The following is a 10,453-nucleotide window of genomic DNA, read 5'->3' on the forward strand; positions in this document are numbered from 1 at the left end:
GTTCGGTGATGTCAAAAAGTTAAGCCTAATCGAGCGTGGTGCAAAAATTTTCAATGGGTCAAATTTTGGCCAAAACAAAAGAAAACCGAAAAATTTCTTTTGCAGTATCAATTTTATGTACAATCAGCTGCTGATAGGTCAAAAATAAAGGAGATAACTTTTGGGGTCTTTGAGTTATAGCCTTTTGAGTTTCGGTGATGTCAAAAAAATAAGCCCAATCGAGCCTGGTGAATTGCGCGAACGGCCATAACTTGCCCAAAAATTTTAAAATTTCCAAATTTTATTATTTGGATCACAAGATCATATTCAAATCTTGGGGGACTGAGAAAATGAACCAATTTCGTCGGTCCAACACAAAGTTATAAGCTTTTGAAATCTCGGTGATACCAAAAAGTTAAGCCTAATCGAGCGTGGTGCAAAAAATGAAATTTTCAAAATTTTTGTTTTTTTTCCGTTCAAAGTTCATTTTTTCATCTTGTTTCATAAATTTGAGCTCAGGAAAATTCCAACGAGCCCAAAACGACGTTTGTAGCTCAAGTGTACGTGGAGTAATCATCAGTTGAAAATTTGGGGGGACCCGAATTTCGGCCATTTTGGACGAAAATCGGCCTAAAAGCTAACTTTTAAATTAGTGCAATTTTTTTTCTTGCTTTTTTCAAGAGAATTGGGCTGCCCTCCGCTGTCGCTGAGTGCATTCAAATAAAACATATCAAATAGATTTGAATACTTACCTATTTAATAAGTTTATCACAACAATTAGGCTAAAAGCAACTGACAGTATCCTGGCTGGTATTCAATCATATGCCACTTACAGTGGAAGTGCGGCTATCATGCCATAGATGGTCATTCAAGGCACCTTGTACACGCTCCATAGGTTTTAACCAGCTGATTTGGCCATAAAACACATTGGGCCAAAAAAATTCCAAACAATGTCAATTTTCAGTATTTTGTTTGAAATGCATAAATTATAACGTGAGCGTGCAAAACTTTACATGGTATAAGAGCATATTTTTACTCTCGCGCGAGGGCGAGTGTTTTAAAAGTAATGTACATAGACATAAGCTAGTAAGGATATAAATGAAAGCGGAGTAACTCAAATGCCTACGACCATACCATGTTGAATGCACCGGTTCTCGTCCGATCACCGAAGTTAAGCAACATTGGGCCTGGTTAGTACTTGGATGGGAGACTGCCTGGGAACACCAGGTGTTGTAGGCTTTTATTTAAAGCAAAAGTAATTCTTTCACTTTTATGCGCTAAGAGTTATTGCTGTTTAAAGTTCGGTGATGTCAAAAAGTTAAGCCTAATCGAGCGTGGTGCAAAAATTTTCAATGGGTCAAATTTTGGCCAAAACAAAAGAAAACCGAAAAATTTCTTTTGCAGTATCAATTTTGTGTACAATCAGCTGCGGATAGGTCAAAAATAATGGAGATAACTTTTGGGGTCTTTGAGTTATAGCCTTTTGAATTTCGGTGATGTCAAAAAAATAAGCCCAATCGAGCCTGGTGAATTGCGCGAACGGCCATAACTTGCCCAAAAATTTTAAAATTTCCAAATTTTATTATTTGGATCACAAGATCATAGTCAAATCTTGGGGGAGTGAGAAAATAAACCAATTTCGTCGGTCCAACACAAAGTTATAAGCTTTTGAAATCTCGGTGATACCAAAAAGTTAAGCCTAATCGAGCGTGGTGCAAAAAATGAAATTTTCAAAATTTTTGTTTTTTTTTCGTTCAAAGTTCAATTTTTTCATCTTGTTTCATAAATTTGAGCTCAGGACAATTCCAACGAACCCAAAACGACGTTTGTAGCTCAAGTGTACGTGGAGTAATCATCAGTTGAAAATTTGGGGGGACCCGAATTTCGGCCATTTTGGACGAAAATCGGCCTAAAAGCTAACTTTTAACTTAGTGCAATTTTTTTTCTTGCATTTTTCAAGAGAATTGGGCTGCCCTCCGCTGTCGCAGAGTGCATTCAAAGAAAACTTATCAAATAGATTTGAAAACTTACCTATTTAATAAGTTTATCACAACAATTAGGCTAAAAGCAAATGACAGTATCCTGGCTGGTATTCAATCATATGCCACTTTCAGTGGATGTGCGACTATCATGTCATAGATGGTCATTCAAGGCACCTTGTACACGCTCCATAGGTTTTGACCAGCTGATTTGGCCATAAAACACATTGGGCCATTAAAATTCCAAACAATGTCAATTTTCAGTATTTTGTTTGAAATGCATAAATTATAACGTGAGCGTGCAAAATTTTACATGGTATAAGAGCATATTTTTACTCTCGCGCGAGGGCGAGTGTTTTAAAAGTATGTACATAGACATAAGCTAGTAAGGATATAAATGAAAGCGGAGTAACTCAAATGCCTACGACCATACCATGTTGAATGCACCGGTTCTCGTCCGATCACCGAAGTTAAGCAACATTGGGCCTGGTTAGTACTTGGATGGGAGACCGCCTGGGATCACCAGGTGTTGTAGGCTTTTATTTAAAGCAAAAGTAATTCTTTTACTTTTATGCGCTAAGAGTTATTGCTGTTTAAAGTTCGGTGATGTCAAAAAGTTAAGCCTAATCGAGCGTGGTGCAAAAATTTTCAATGGGTCAAATTTTGGCCAAAAAAAAAGAAAACCGAATTTTTTTTTTGCAGTATCAATTTTGTGTACAATCAACTGCCGATAGGTCAAAAATAATGGAGATAACTTTTGGGGTCTTTGAGTTATAGCCTTTTGAATTTCGGTGATGTCAAAAAAATAAGCCCAATCGAGCCTGGTGAATTGCGCGAACGGCCATAACTTGCCCAAAAATTTTAAAATTTCCAAATTTTATTGTTTGGATCACAAGATCATAGTCAAATCTTGGGGAACTGAGAAAATGAACCAATTTCGTCGGTCCAACACAAAGTTATAAGCTTTTGAAATCTCGGTGATAACAAAAAGTTAAGCCTAATCGAGCGTGGTGCAAAAAATGAAATTTTCAAAATTTTTGTTTTTTTTTTCGTTCAAAGTTCATTTTTTTCATCTTGTTTCATAATTTTGAGCTTAGGAAAATTCCAACGAGCCCAAAACGACGTTTGTAGCTCAAGTGTACGTGGAGTAATCATCAGTTGAAAATTTGGGGGGACCCGAATTTCGGCCATTTTGGTTGAAAATCGGCCTAAAAGCTAACTTTTAACTTAGTGCAATTTTTTTTCTTGCTTTTTTCAAGAGAATTGGGCTGCCCTCCGCTGTCGCAGAGTGCATTCAAAGAAAACTTATCAAATAGATTTGAATACTTACCTAATTAATAAGTTTATCACAACAATTAGGCTAAAAGCAACTGACAGTATCCTGGATGGTATTCAATCATATGCCACTTACAGTGGATGTGCGGCTATCATGCCATAGATGGTCATTCAAGGCACCTTGTACACGCTCCATAGGTTTTGACCAGCTGATTTGGCCATAAAACACATTGGGTCAAAAAAATTCCAAACAATGTCAATTTTCAGTATTTTGTTTGAAATGCATAAATTATAACGTGAGCGTGCAAAATTTTACATGGTATAAGAGCATATTTTTACTCTCGCGCGAGGGCGAGTGTTTTAAAAGTAATGTACATAGACATAAGCTAGTAAGGATATAAATGAAAGCGGAGTAACTCAAATGCCTACGACCATACCATGTTGAATGCACCGGTTCTCGTCCGATCACCGAAGTTAAGCAACATTGGGCCTGGTTAGTACTTGGATAGGAGACCGCTTGGGAACACCAGGAGTTGTAGGCTTTTATTTAAAGCAAAAGTAATTCTTTTACTTTTATGCGCTAAGAGTTATTGCTGTTTAAAATTCGGTGATGTCAAAAAGTTAAGCCTAATCGAGCGTGGTGCAAAAATTTTCAATGGGTCAAATTTTGGCCAAAACAAAAGAAAACCGAAAAATTTCTTTTGCAGTATCAATTTTGTGTACAATCAGCTGCCGATAGGTCAAAAATAATGGAGATAACTTTTGGGGTCTTTGAGTTATAGCCTTTTGAATTTCGGTGATGTCAAAAAAATAAGCCCAATCGAGCCTGGTGAATTGCGCGAACGGCCATAACTTGCCCAAAAATTTTAAAATTTCCAAATTTTATTATTTGGATCACAAGATCATAGTCAAATCTTGGGGAACTGAGAAAATGAACCAATTTCGTCGGTCCAACACAAAGTTATAAGCTTTTGAAATCTCGGTGATAACAAAAAGTTAAGCCTAATCGAGCGTGGTGCAAAAAATGAAATTTTCAAAATTTTTGTTTTTTTTTTCGTTCAAATTTCATTTTTTTCATCTTGTTTCATAATTTTGAGCTTAGGAAAATTCCAACGAGCCCAAAACGACGTTTGTAGCTCAAGTGTACGTGGAGTAATCATCAGTTGAAGTTTTGGGGGGACCCGAATTTCGGCCATTTTGGTTGAAAATCGGCCTAAAAGCTAACTTTTAACTTAGTGCAATTTTTTTTCTTGCTTTTTTCAAGAAAATTGGGCTGCCCTCCGCTGTCGCAGAGTGCATTCAAATAAACTTATCAAATAGATTTGAATACTTACCTATTTAATAAGTTTATCACAACAATTAGGCTAAAAGCAACTGACAGTATCCTGGATGGTATTCAATCATATGCCACTTACAGTGGATGTGCGGCTATCATGCCATAGATGGTCATTCAAGGCACCTTGTACACGCTCCATAGGTTTTGACCAGCTGATTTGGCCATAAAACACATTGGGTCAAAAAAATTCCAAACAATGTCAATTTTCAGTATTTTGTTTGAAATGCATAAATTATAACGTGAGCGTGCAAAATTTTACGTGGTATAAGAGCATATTTTTACTCTCGCGCGAGGGCGAGTGTTTTAAAAGTAATGTACATAGACATAAGCTAGTAAGGATATAAATGAAAGCGGAGTAACTCAAATGCCTACGACCATACCATGTTGAATGCACCGGTTCTCGTCCGATCACCGAAGTTAAGCAACATTGGGCCTGGTTAGTACTTGGATGGGAGACCGCTTGGGAACACCAGGTGATGTAGGCTTTTATTTAAAGCAAAAGTAATTCTTTTACTTTTATGCGTTAAGAGTTATTGCTGTTTAAAATTCGGTGATGTCAAAAAGTTAAGCCTAATCGAGCGTGGTGCAAAAATTTTCAATGGGTCAAATTTTGGCCAAAACAAAAGAAAACCGAAAAATTTCTTTTGCAGTATCAATTTTGTGTACAATCAGCTGCCGATAGGTCAAAAATAATGGAGATAACTTTTGGGGTCTTTGAGTTATAGCCTTTTGAATTTCGGTGATGTCAAAAAAATAAGCCCAATCGAGCCTGGTGAATTGCGCGAACGGCCATAACTTGCCCAAAAATTTTAAAATTTCCAAATTTTATTATTTGGATCACAAGATCATAGTCAAATCTTGGGGGACTGAGAAAATGAACCAATTTCGTCGGTCCAACACAAAGTTATAAGCTTTTGAAATCTCGGTGATAGCAAAAAGTTAAGCCTAATCGAGCGTGGTGCAAAAAATGAAATTTTCAAAATTTTTGTTTTTTTTTTGTTCAAAGTTCATTTTTTTTCATCTTGTTTCATAAATTTGAGCTCAGGACAATTCCAACGAGCCCAAAACGACGTTTGTAGCTCAAGTGTACGTGGAGTAATCATCAGTTGAAAATTTGGGGGGACTCGAATTTCGGCCATTTTGGATGAAAATCTGCCTAAAAGCTAACTTTTAACTTAGTGCAATTTTTTTTCTTGCATTTTTCAAGAGAATTGGGCTGCCCTCCGCTGTCGCAGAGTGCATTCAAAGAAAACTTATCAAATAGATTTGAATACTTACCTATTTAATAAGTTTATCACAACAATAAGGCTAAAAGCAACTGACAGTATCCTGGATGGTATTCAATCATATGCCACTTACAGTGGATGTGCGGCTATCATGCCATAGATGGTCATTCAAGGCACCTTGTACACGCTCCATAGGTTTTGACCAGCTGATTTGGCCATAAAACACATTGGGCCAAAAAAATTCCAAACAATGTCAATTTTCAGTATTTTGTTTGAAATGCATAAATTATAACGTGAGCGTGCAAAATTTTACATGGTATAAGAGCATATTTTTACTCTCGCGCGAGGGCGAGTGTTTTAAAAGTAATGTACATAGACATAAGCTAGTAAGGATATAAATGAAAGCGGAGTAACTCAAATGCCTACGACCATACCATGTTGAATGCACCGGTTCTCGTCCGATCACCGAAGTTAAGCAACATTGGGCCTGGTTAGTACTTGGATGGGAGACCGCCTGGGAACACCAGGTGTTGTAGGCTTTTATTTAAAGCAAAAGTAATTCTTTTACTTTTATGCGCTAAGAGTTATTGCTGTTTAAAGTTCGGTGATGTCAAAAAGTTAAGCCTAATCGAGCGTGGTGCAAAAATTTTCAATGGGTCAAATTTTGGCCAAAACAAAAGAAAACCGAAAAATTCCTTTTGCAGTATCAATTTTGTGTACAATCAGCTGCCGATAGGTCAAAAATAATGGAGATAACTTTTGGGGTCTTTGAGTTATAGCCTTTTGAATTTCGGTGATGTCAAAAAAATAAGCCCAATCGAGCCTGGTGAATTGCGCGAACGGCCATAACTTGCCCAAAAATTTTAAAATTTCCAAATTTTATTATTTGGATCACAAGATCATGGTCAAATCTTGGGGAACTGAGAAAATGAACCAATTTCGTCAGTCCAACACAAAGTTATAAGCTTTTGAAATCTCGGTGATAGCAAAAAGTTAAGCCTAATCGAGCGTGGTGCAAAAAATGAAATTTTCAGAGTTTTGTTTTTTTTTTCGTTCAAAGTTCATTTTTTTCATCTTGTTTCATAAATTTGAGCTCAGGACAATTCCAACGAGCCCAAAACGACGTTTGTAGCTCAAGTGTACGTGGAGTAATCATCAGTTGAAAATTTGGGGGGACCCGAATTTCGGCCATTTTGGACGAAAATCTGCCTAAAAGCTAACTTTTAACTTAGTGCAATTTTTTTTCTTGCGTTTTTCAAGAGAATTGGGCTGCCCTCCGCTGTCGCAGAGTGCATTCAAAGAAAAATTATCAAATAGATTTGAATACTTACCTATTTAATAAGTTTATCACAACAATTAGGCTTTCAAATGATTTATTAACGATTGTAATTACAAATTACAAAAAAGGAAAGCAATTAGTTACACATATTTAGTTACAGTTAGCAGAAAAACAATACGACATCAAATGTAAAATAATACACCCTGAAGATAATCATTTTATGGAATGGAACCAAGTTTTTTGAGATATTCAGATGTATCTTGACACCATGATGATATCAGCTTAGCTACAATGTATTTCATGCCTATTGCATTTTCTTCAAGAAGCAGATCTTTTATTGAATTGAAATTAAGTTTTTCTTTAAAAGTAGAGCAGTTTTCACAAGCGAAAAACAAATGTTGCATGGTTTCGAACTCTCTTTCACAAGAGTAACAAAGGGGGTGGTCCACCAAATTTTTAATCCACTTCCTGGGCTTATCCAGATAACTGTTTGAGAAAAATAAGTAGAGAATGTTTTTATCTAGAGGGGTGAATTTTTTATGTTTCCATTTTTTGGTTAGGAATTGAAAAATCAAAGATTTGTCTGATAGATTAAGATCCGGGTAGAAATTCGCAATTTTTCTAGCTATAACCTTCGTTTTATAATTTGGAAGCATCAACTCTGCATAAAGACTAGATATGTCCATCTTCAAAGGATCAATTACTTTTCCATTTTGAACTAGCTGAAAACTATCTCGAGCAAACTCGAGAATGAAATGTTTTTTTTAATTAAGAAATTTTTGAAGGATCTGAAAATCTTAGATTTTTTGAAGTAGATCACTTCTTTGTTGCTACCCAGGGTATTAAGTAGGGATACCATGTCGAAAATTTTTGCAGCCGCAATATAAAAATTTAAATTTTTGAAGCCTGTGCTTCCATTATTGAATGGAATGTATAAGATCTGCTTGTTGATTGAATGTTTTCCTCCAAGCCATACACTGTTAATCAATTTCATTTCTAACCTATCAATGAAAGTTTTTGTCAACTCCAAGTGCCTCATCACATATACGAGTCTTGGTGTCACAAAAGTCTCAATATTCAGGCTTCGCGCCCGGATAGTCATACATTTTAAGCTGAATTTAGCTGAATTATTAATCGTATCTTCCAATATCTTGGTTTTAATTTTCAATGAATCATTCAAGCTTAAGCGTATGCCTAATAATTTAAGGGCTGATACTTTCTTCAACTGTTTAGGCACGAAACCTAAACTCAGAACTTTGGTTTTATCTACATTTATAGCAAGTTTTGATACCAAATTGAACTTATTGATTTCATCAAGTAAATTTCCGATACAAGCGCGTTTAATGAAAACACTAATATCATCGGCGTAGGCCACAATTTTAAGTGCTTGGTTGGATTTGATAGAATTATTATAGCGTATGGCTTGGAGTAAAGGTTCCATTCCTAAAATGAACAAAAGCGCCGAAAGAGGGCATCCTTGTTTAATCCCATTGTCGACTCTAATTGATCGTGATAGGTAGCCACCTATTTCTATCATCGCTTTGGTATCAGTATATATGATGGATATCAAAGAAGTTATGATTTCTGGACAGCCTATGGCTGTTAAAACGTTCAAAATGTAATCACGGTTCATACGGTCAAAAGCCTTACTGAAATCGATGGCTACCACACAATTAGAGTTTTTCTTGAGCTAATCTAGCCTTAATTATGGCTGTATGAATACTGCGCTTTGGCAAATAAGCAAGTTGATGTTTGCGTATTAGATTATTTAAAGGGTCTCTTAAACGAGATGCCAGAACATGGGAAAGAATTTTGAGATCAGTGTTAAGGAGGCTTATTGGTCGGAATTCGTCCACATTTAAACTGTTTTCAATTTTTGGGATGAGTTTTATTATTGAAATGAGAAATGACCTAGGTGCCGCTTTATTGTAGCACATCGAGTTAAATAATTCAGCGAGCAACGGAGCGAAAAAATTTGAGTGGCTTTCATACAAGTCTGAAGTAAGACCATCAGATCCAGGTGCGCTATTTTTATTTAATTTATTTATAGCTTGCTTCACTTCCTCTTCACCTATTGGCGAATTATTAAACATTTTGGTAATTTTCTTTATTCGTTTTGAATTCCGCAGCTTAAAAACATTCAAAAGCTCCTCCCTGGGTGCGTAGTTGGCGTCAGCAACCGTTTTTTTATAGTAAATATTGGAGTAAAAGCTCGAGAATTCGTTCAAAATTTCGTCAATGTCATTGGAAATTTCACCACTTTTCAGCTTTATTTGCTTACTACTTTTATTAACTTTGAAGTAACTTAGCAGTGATTTAAGCGCACCCGAATCACCATAGTTGAGGTCCAAATAAAACCACTTACAGTGGATGTGCGGCTATCATGCCATAGATGGTCATTCAAGGCACCTTGTACACGCTCCATAGGTTTTGACCAGCTGATTTGGCCATACAACACATTGGGCCAAAAAAATTCCAAACAATGTCAATTTTCAGTATTTTGTTTGAAATGCATAAATTATAACGTGAGCGTGCAAAATTTTACATGGTATAAGAGCATATTTTACTCTCGCGCGAGGGCGAGTGTTTTAAAAGTAATGTACATAGACATAAGCTAGTAAGGATATAAATGAAAGCGGAGTAACTCAAATGCCTACGACCATACCATGTTGAATGCACCGGTTCTCGTCCGATCACCGAAGTTAAGCAACATTGGGCCTGGTTAGTACTTGGATGGGAGACCGCCTGGGAACACCAGGTGTTGTAGGCTTTTATTTAAAGCAAAAGTAATTCTTTTACTTTTATGCGCTAAGAGTTATTGCTGTTTAAAGTTCGGTGATGTCAAAAAGTTAAGCCTAATCGAGCGTGGTGCAAAAATTTTTAATGGGTCAAATTTTGGCCAAAACAAAAGAAAACCGAAAAATTTCTTTTGCAGTATCAATTTTGTGTACAATCAGCTGCTGATAGGTCAAAAATAATGGAGATAACTTTTGGGGTCTTTGAGTTATAGCCTTTTGAATTTCGGTGATGTCAAAAAAATAAGCCCAATCGAGCCTGGTGCATTGCGCGAACGGCCATAACTTGCCCAAAAATTTTAAAATTTCCAAACTTTATTATTTGGATCACAAGATCATAGTCAAATCTTGGGGGACTGAGAAAATGAACCAATTTCGTCGGTCCAACACAAAGTTATAAGCTTTTGAAATCTTGGTTATACCAAAAAGTTAAGGACCTGAGACATGCATAAACGTGCGTTTCAGGCCCTGAAACGCACGTTTATGCATGTCTCAGGTCTTCCCCCAGCATATTTTGATAATAAAACCAATTTATAAACTTTTGGTTTTTTTATCAAAATATGCTGGGGGAAGACCTGAGTGAG

General features: G+C 36.3%; 6 non-coding genes across 6 annotated transcripts; all 6 read left to right on the forward strand.

The window, feature by feature from the left end:
* The first annotated feature begins 1,099 nt into the window (after positions 1-1,099).
* LOC134848997 (5S ribosomal RNA) lies at positions 1,100-1,218 on the forward strand. The gene has a single exon (XR_010163043.1). It is a non-coding gene; the product is annotated as a 5S ribosomal RNA (ribosomal RNA).
* Positions 1,219-2,377: 1,159 nt separating this feature from the next.
* On the forward strand, positions 2,378-2,496 carry LOC134849119 (5S ribosomal RNA). The gene has a single exon (XR_010163159.1). It is a non-coding gene; the product is annotated as a 5S ribosomal RNA (ribosomal RNA).
* A 1,160-nt stretch (positions 2,497-3,656) lies between these two features.
* Positions 3,657-3,775, forward strand: LOC134849170 (5S ribosomal RNA). The gene has a single exon (XR_010163209.1). It is a non-coding gene; the product is annotated as a 5S ribosomal RNA (ribosomal RNA).
* A 1,160-nt stretch (positions 3,776-4,935) lies between these two features.
* Positions 4,936-5,054, forward strand: LOC134849081 (5S ribosomal RNA). Its single transcript, XR_010163123.1, has one exon. It is a non-coding gene; the product is annotated as a 5S ribosomal RNA (ribosomal RNA).
* A 1,161-nt stretch (positions 5,055-6,215) lies between these two features.
* On the forward strand, positions 6,216-6,334 carry LOC134850002 (5S ribosomal RNA). The gene has a single exon (XR_010163982.1). It is a non-coding gene; the product is annotated as a 5S ribosomal RNA (ribosomal RNA).
* A 3,391-nt stretch (positions 6,335-9,725) lies between these two features.
* LOC134850003 (5S ribosomal RNA) lies at positions 9,726-9,844 on the forward strand. The gene has a single exon (XR_010163983.1). It is a non-coding gene; the product is annotated as a 5S ribosomal RNA (ribosomal RNA).
* Positions 9,845-10,453: the final 609 nt, after the last annotated feature.

This window comes from Symsagittifera roscoffensis, chromosome 6, assembly GCF_963678635.1.
Source record: "Symsagittifera roscoffensis chromosome 6, txSymRosc1.1, whole genome shotgun sequence".
NCBI classification, from domain to species: Eukaryota; Metazoa; Xenacoelomorpha; order Acoela; family Convolutidae; genus Symsagittifera; species Symsagittifera roscoffensis.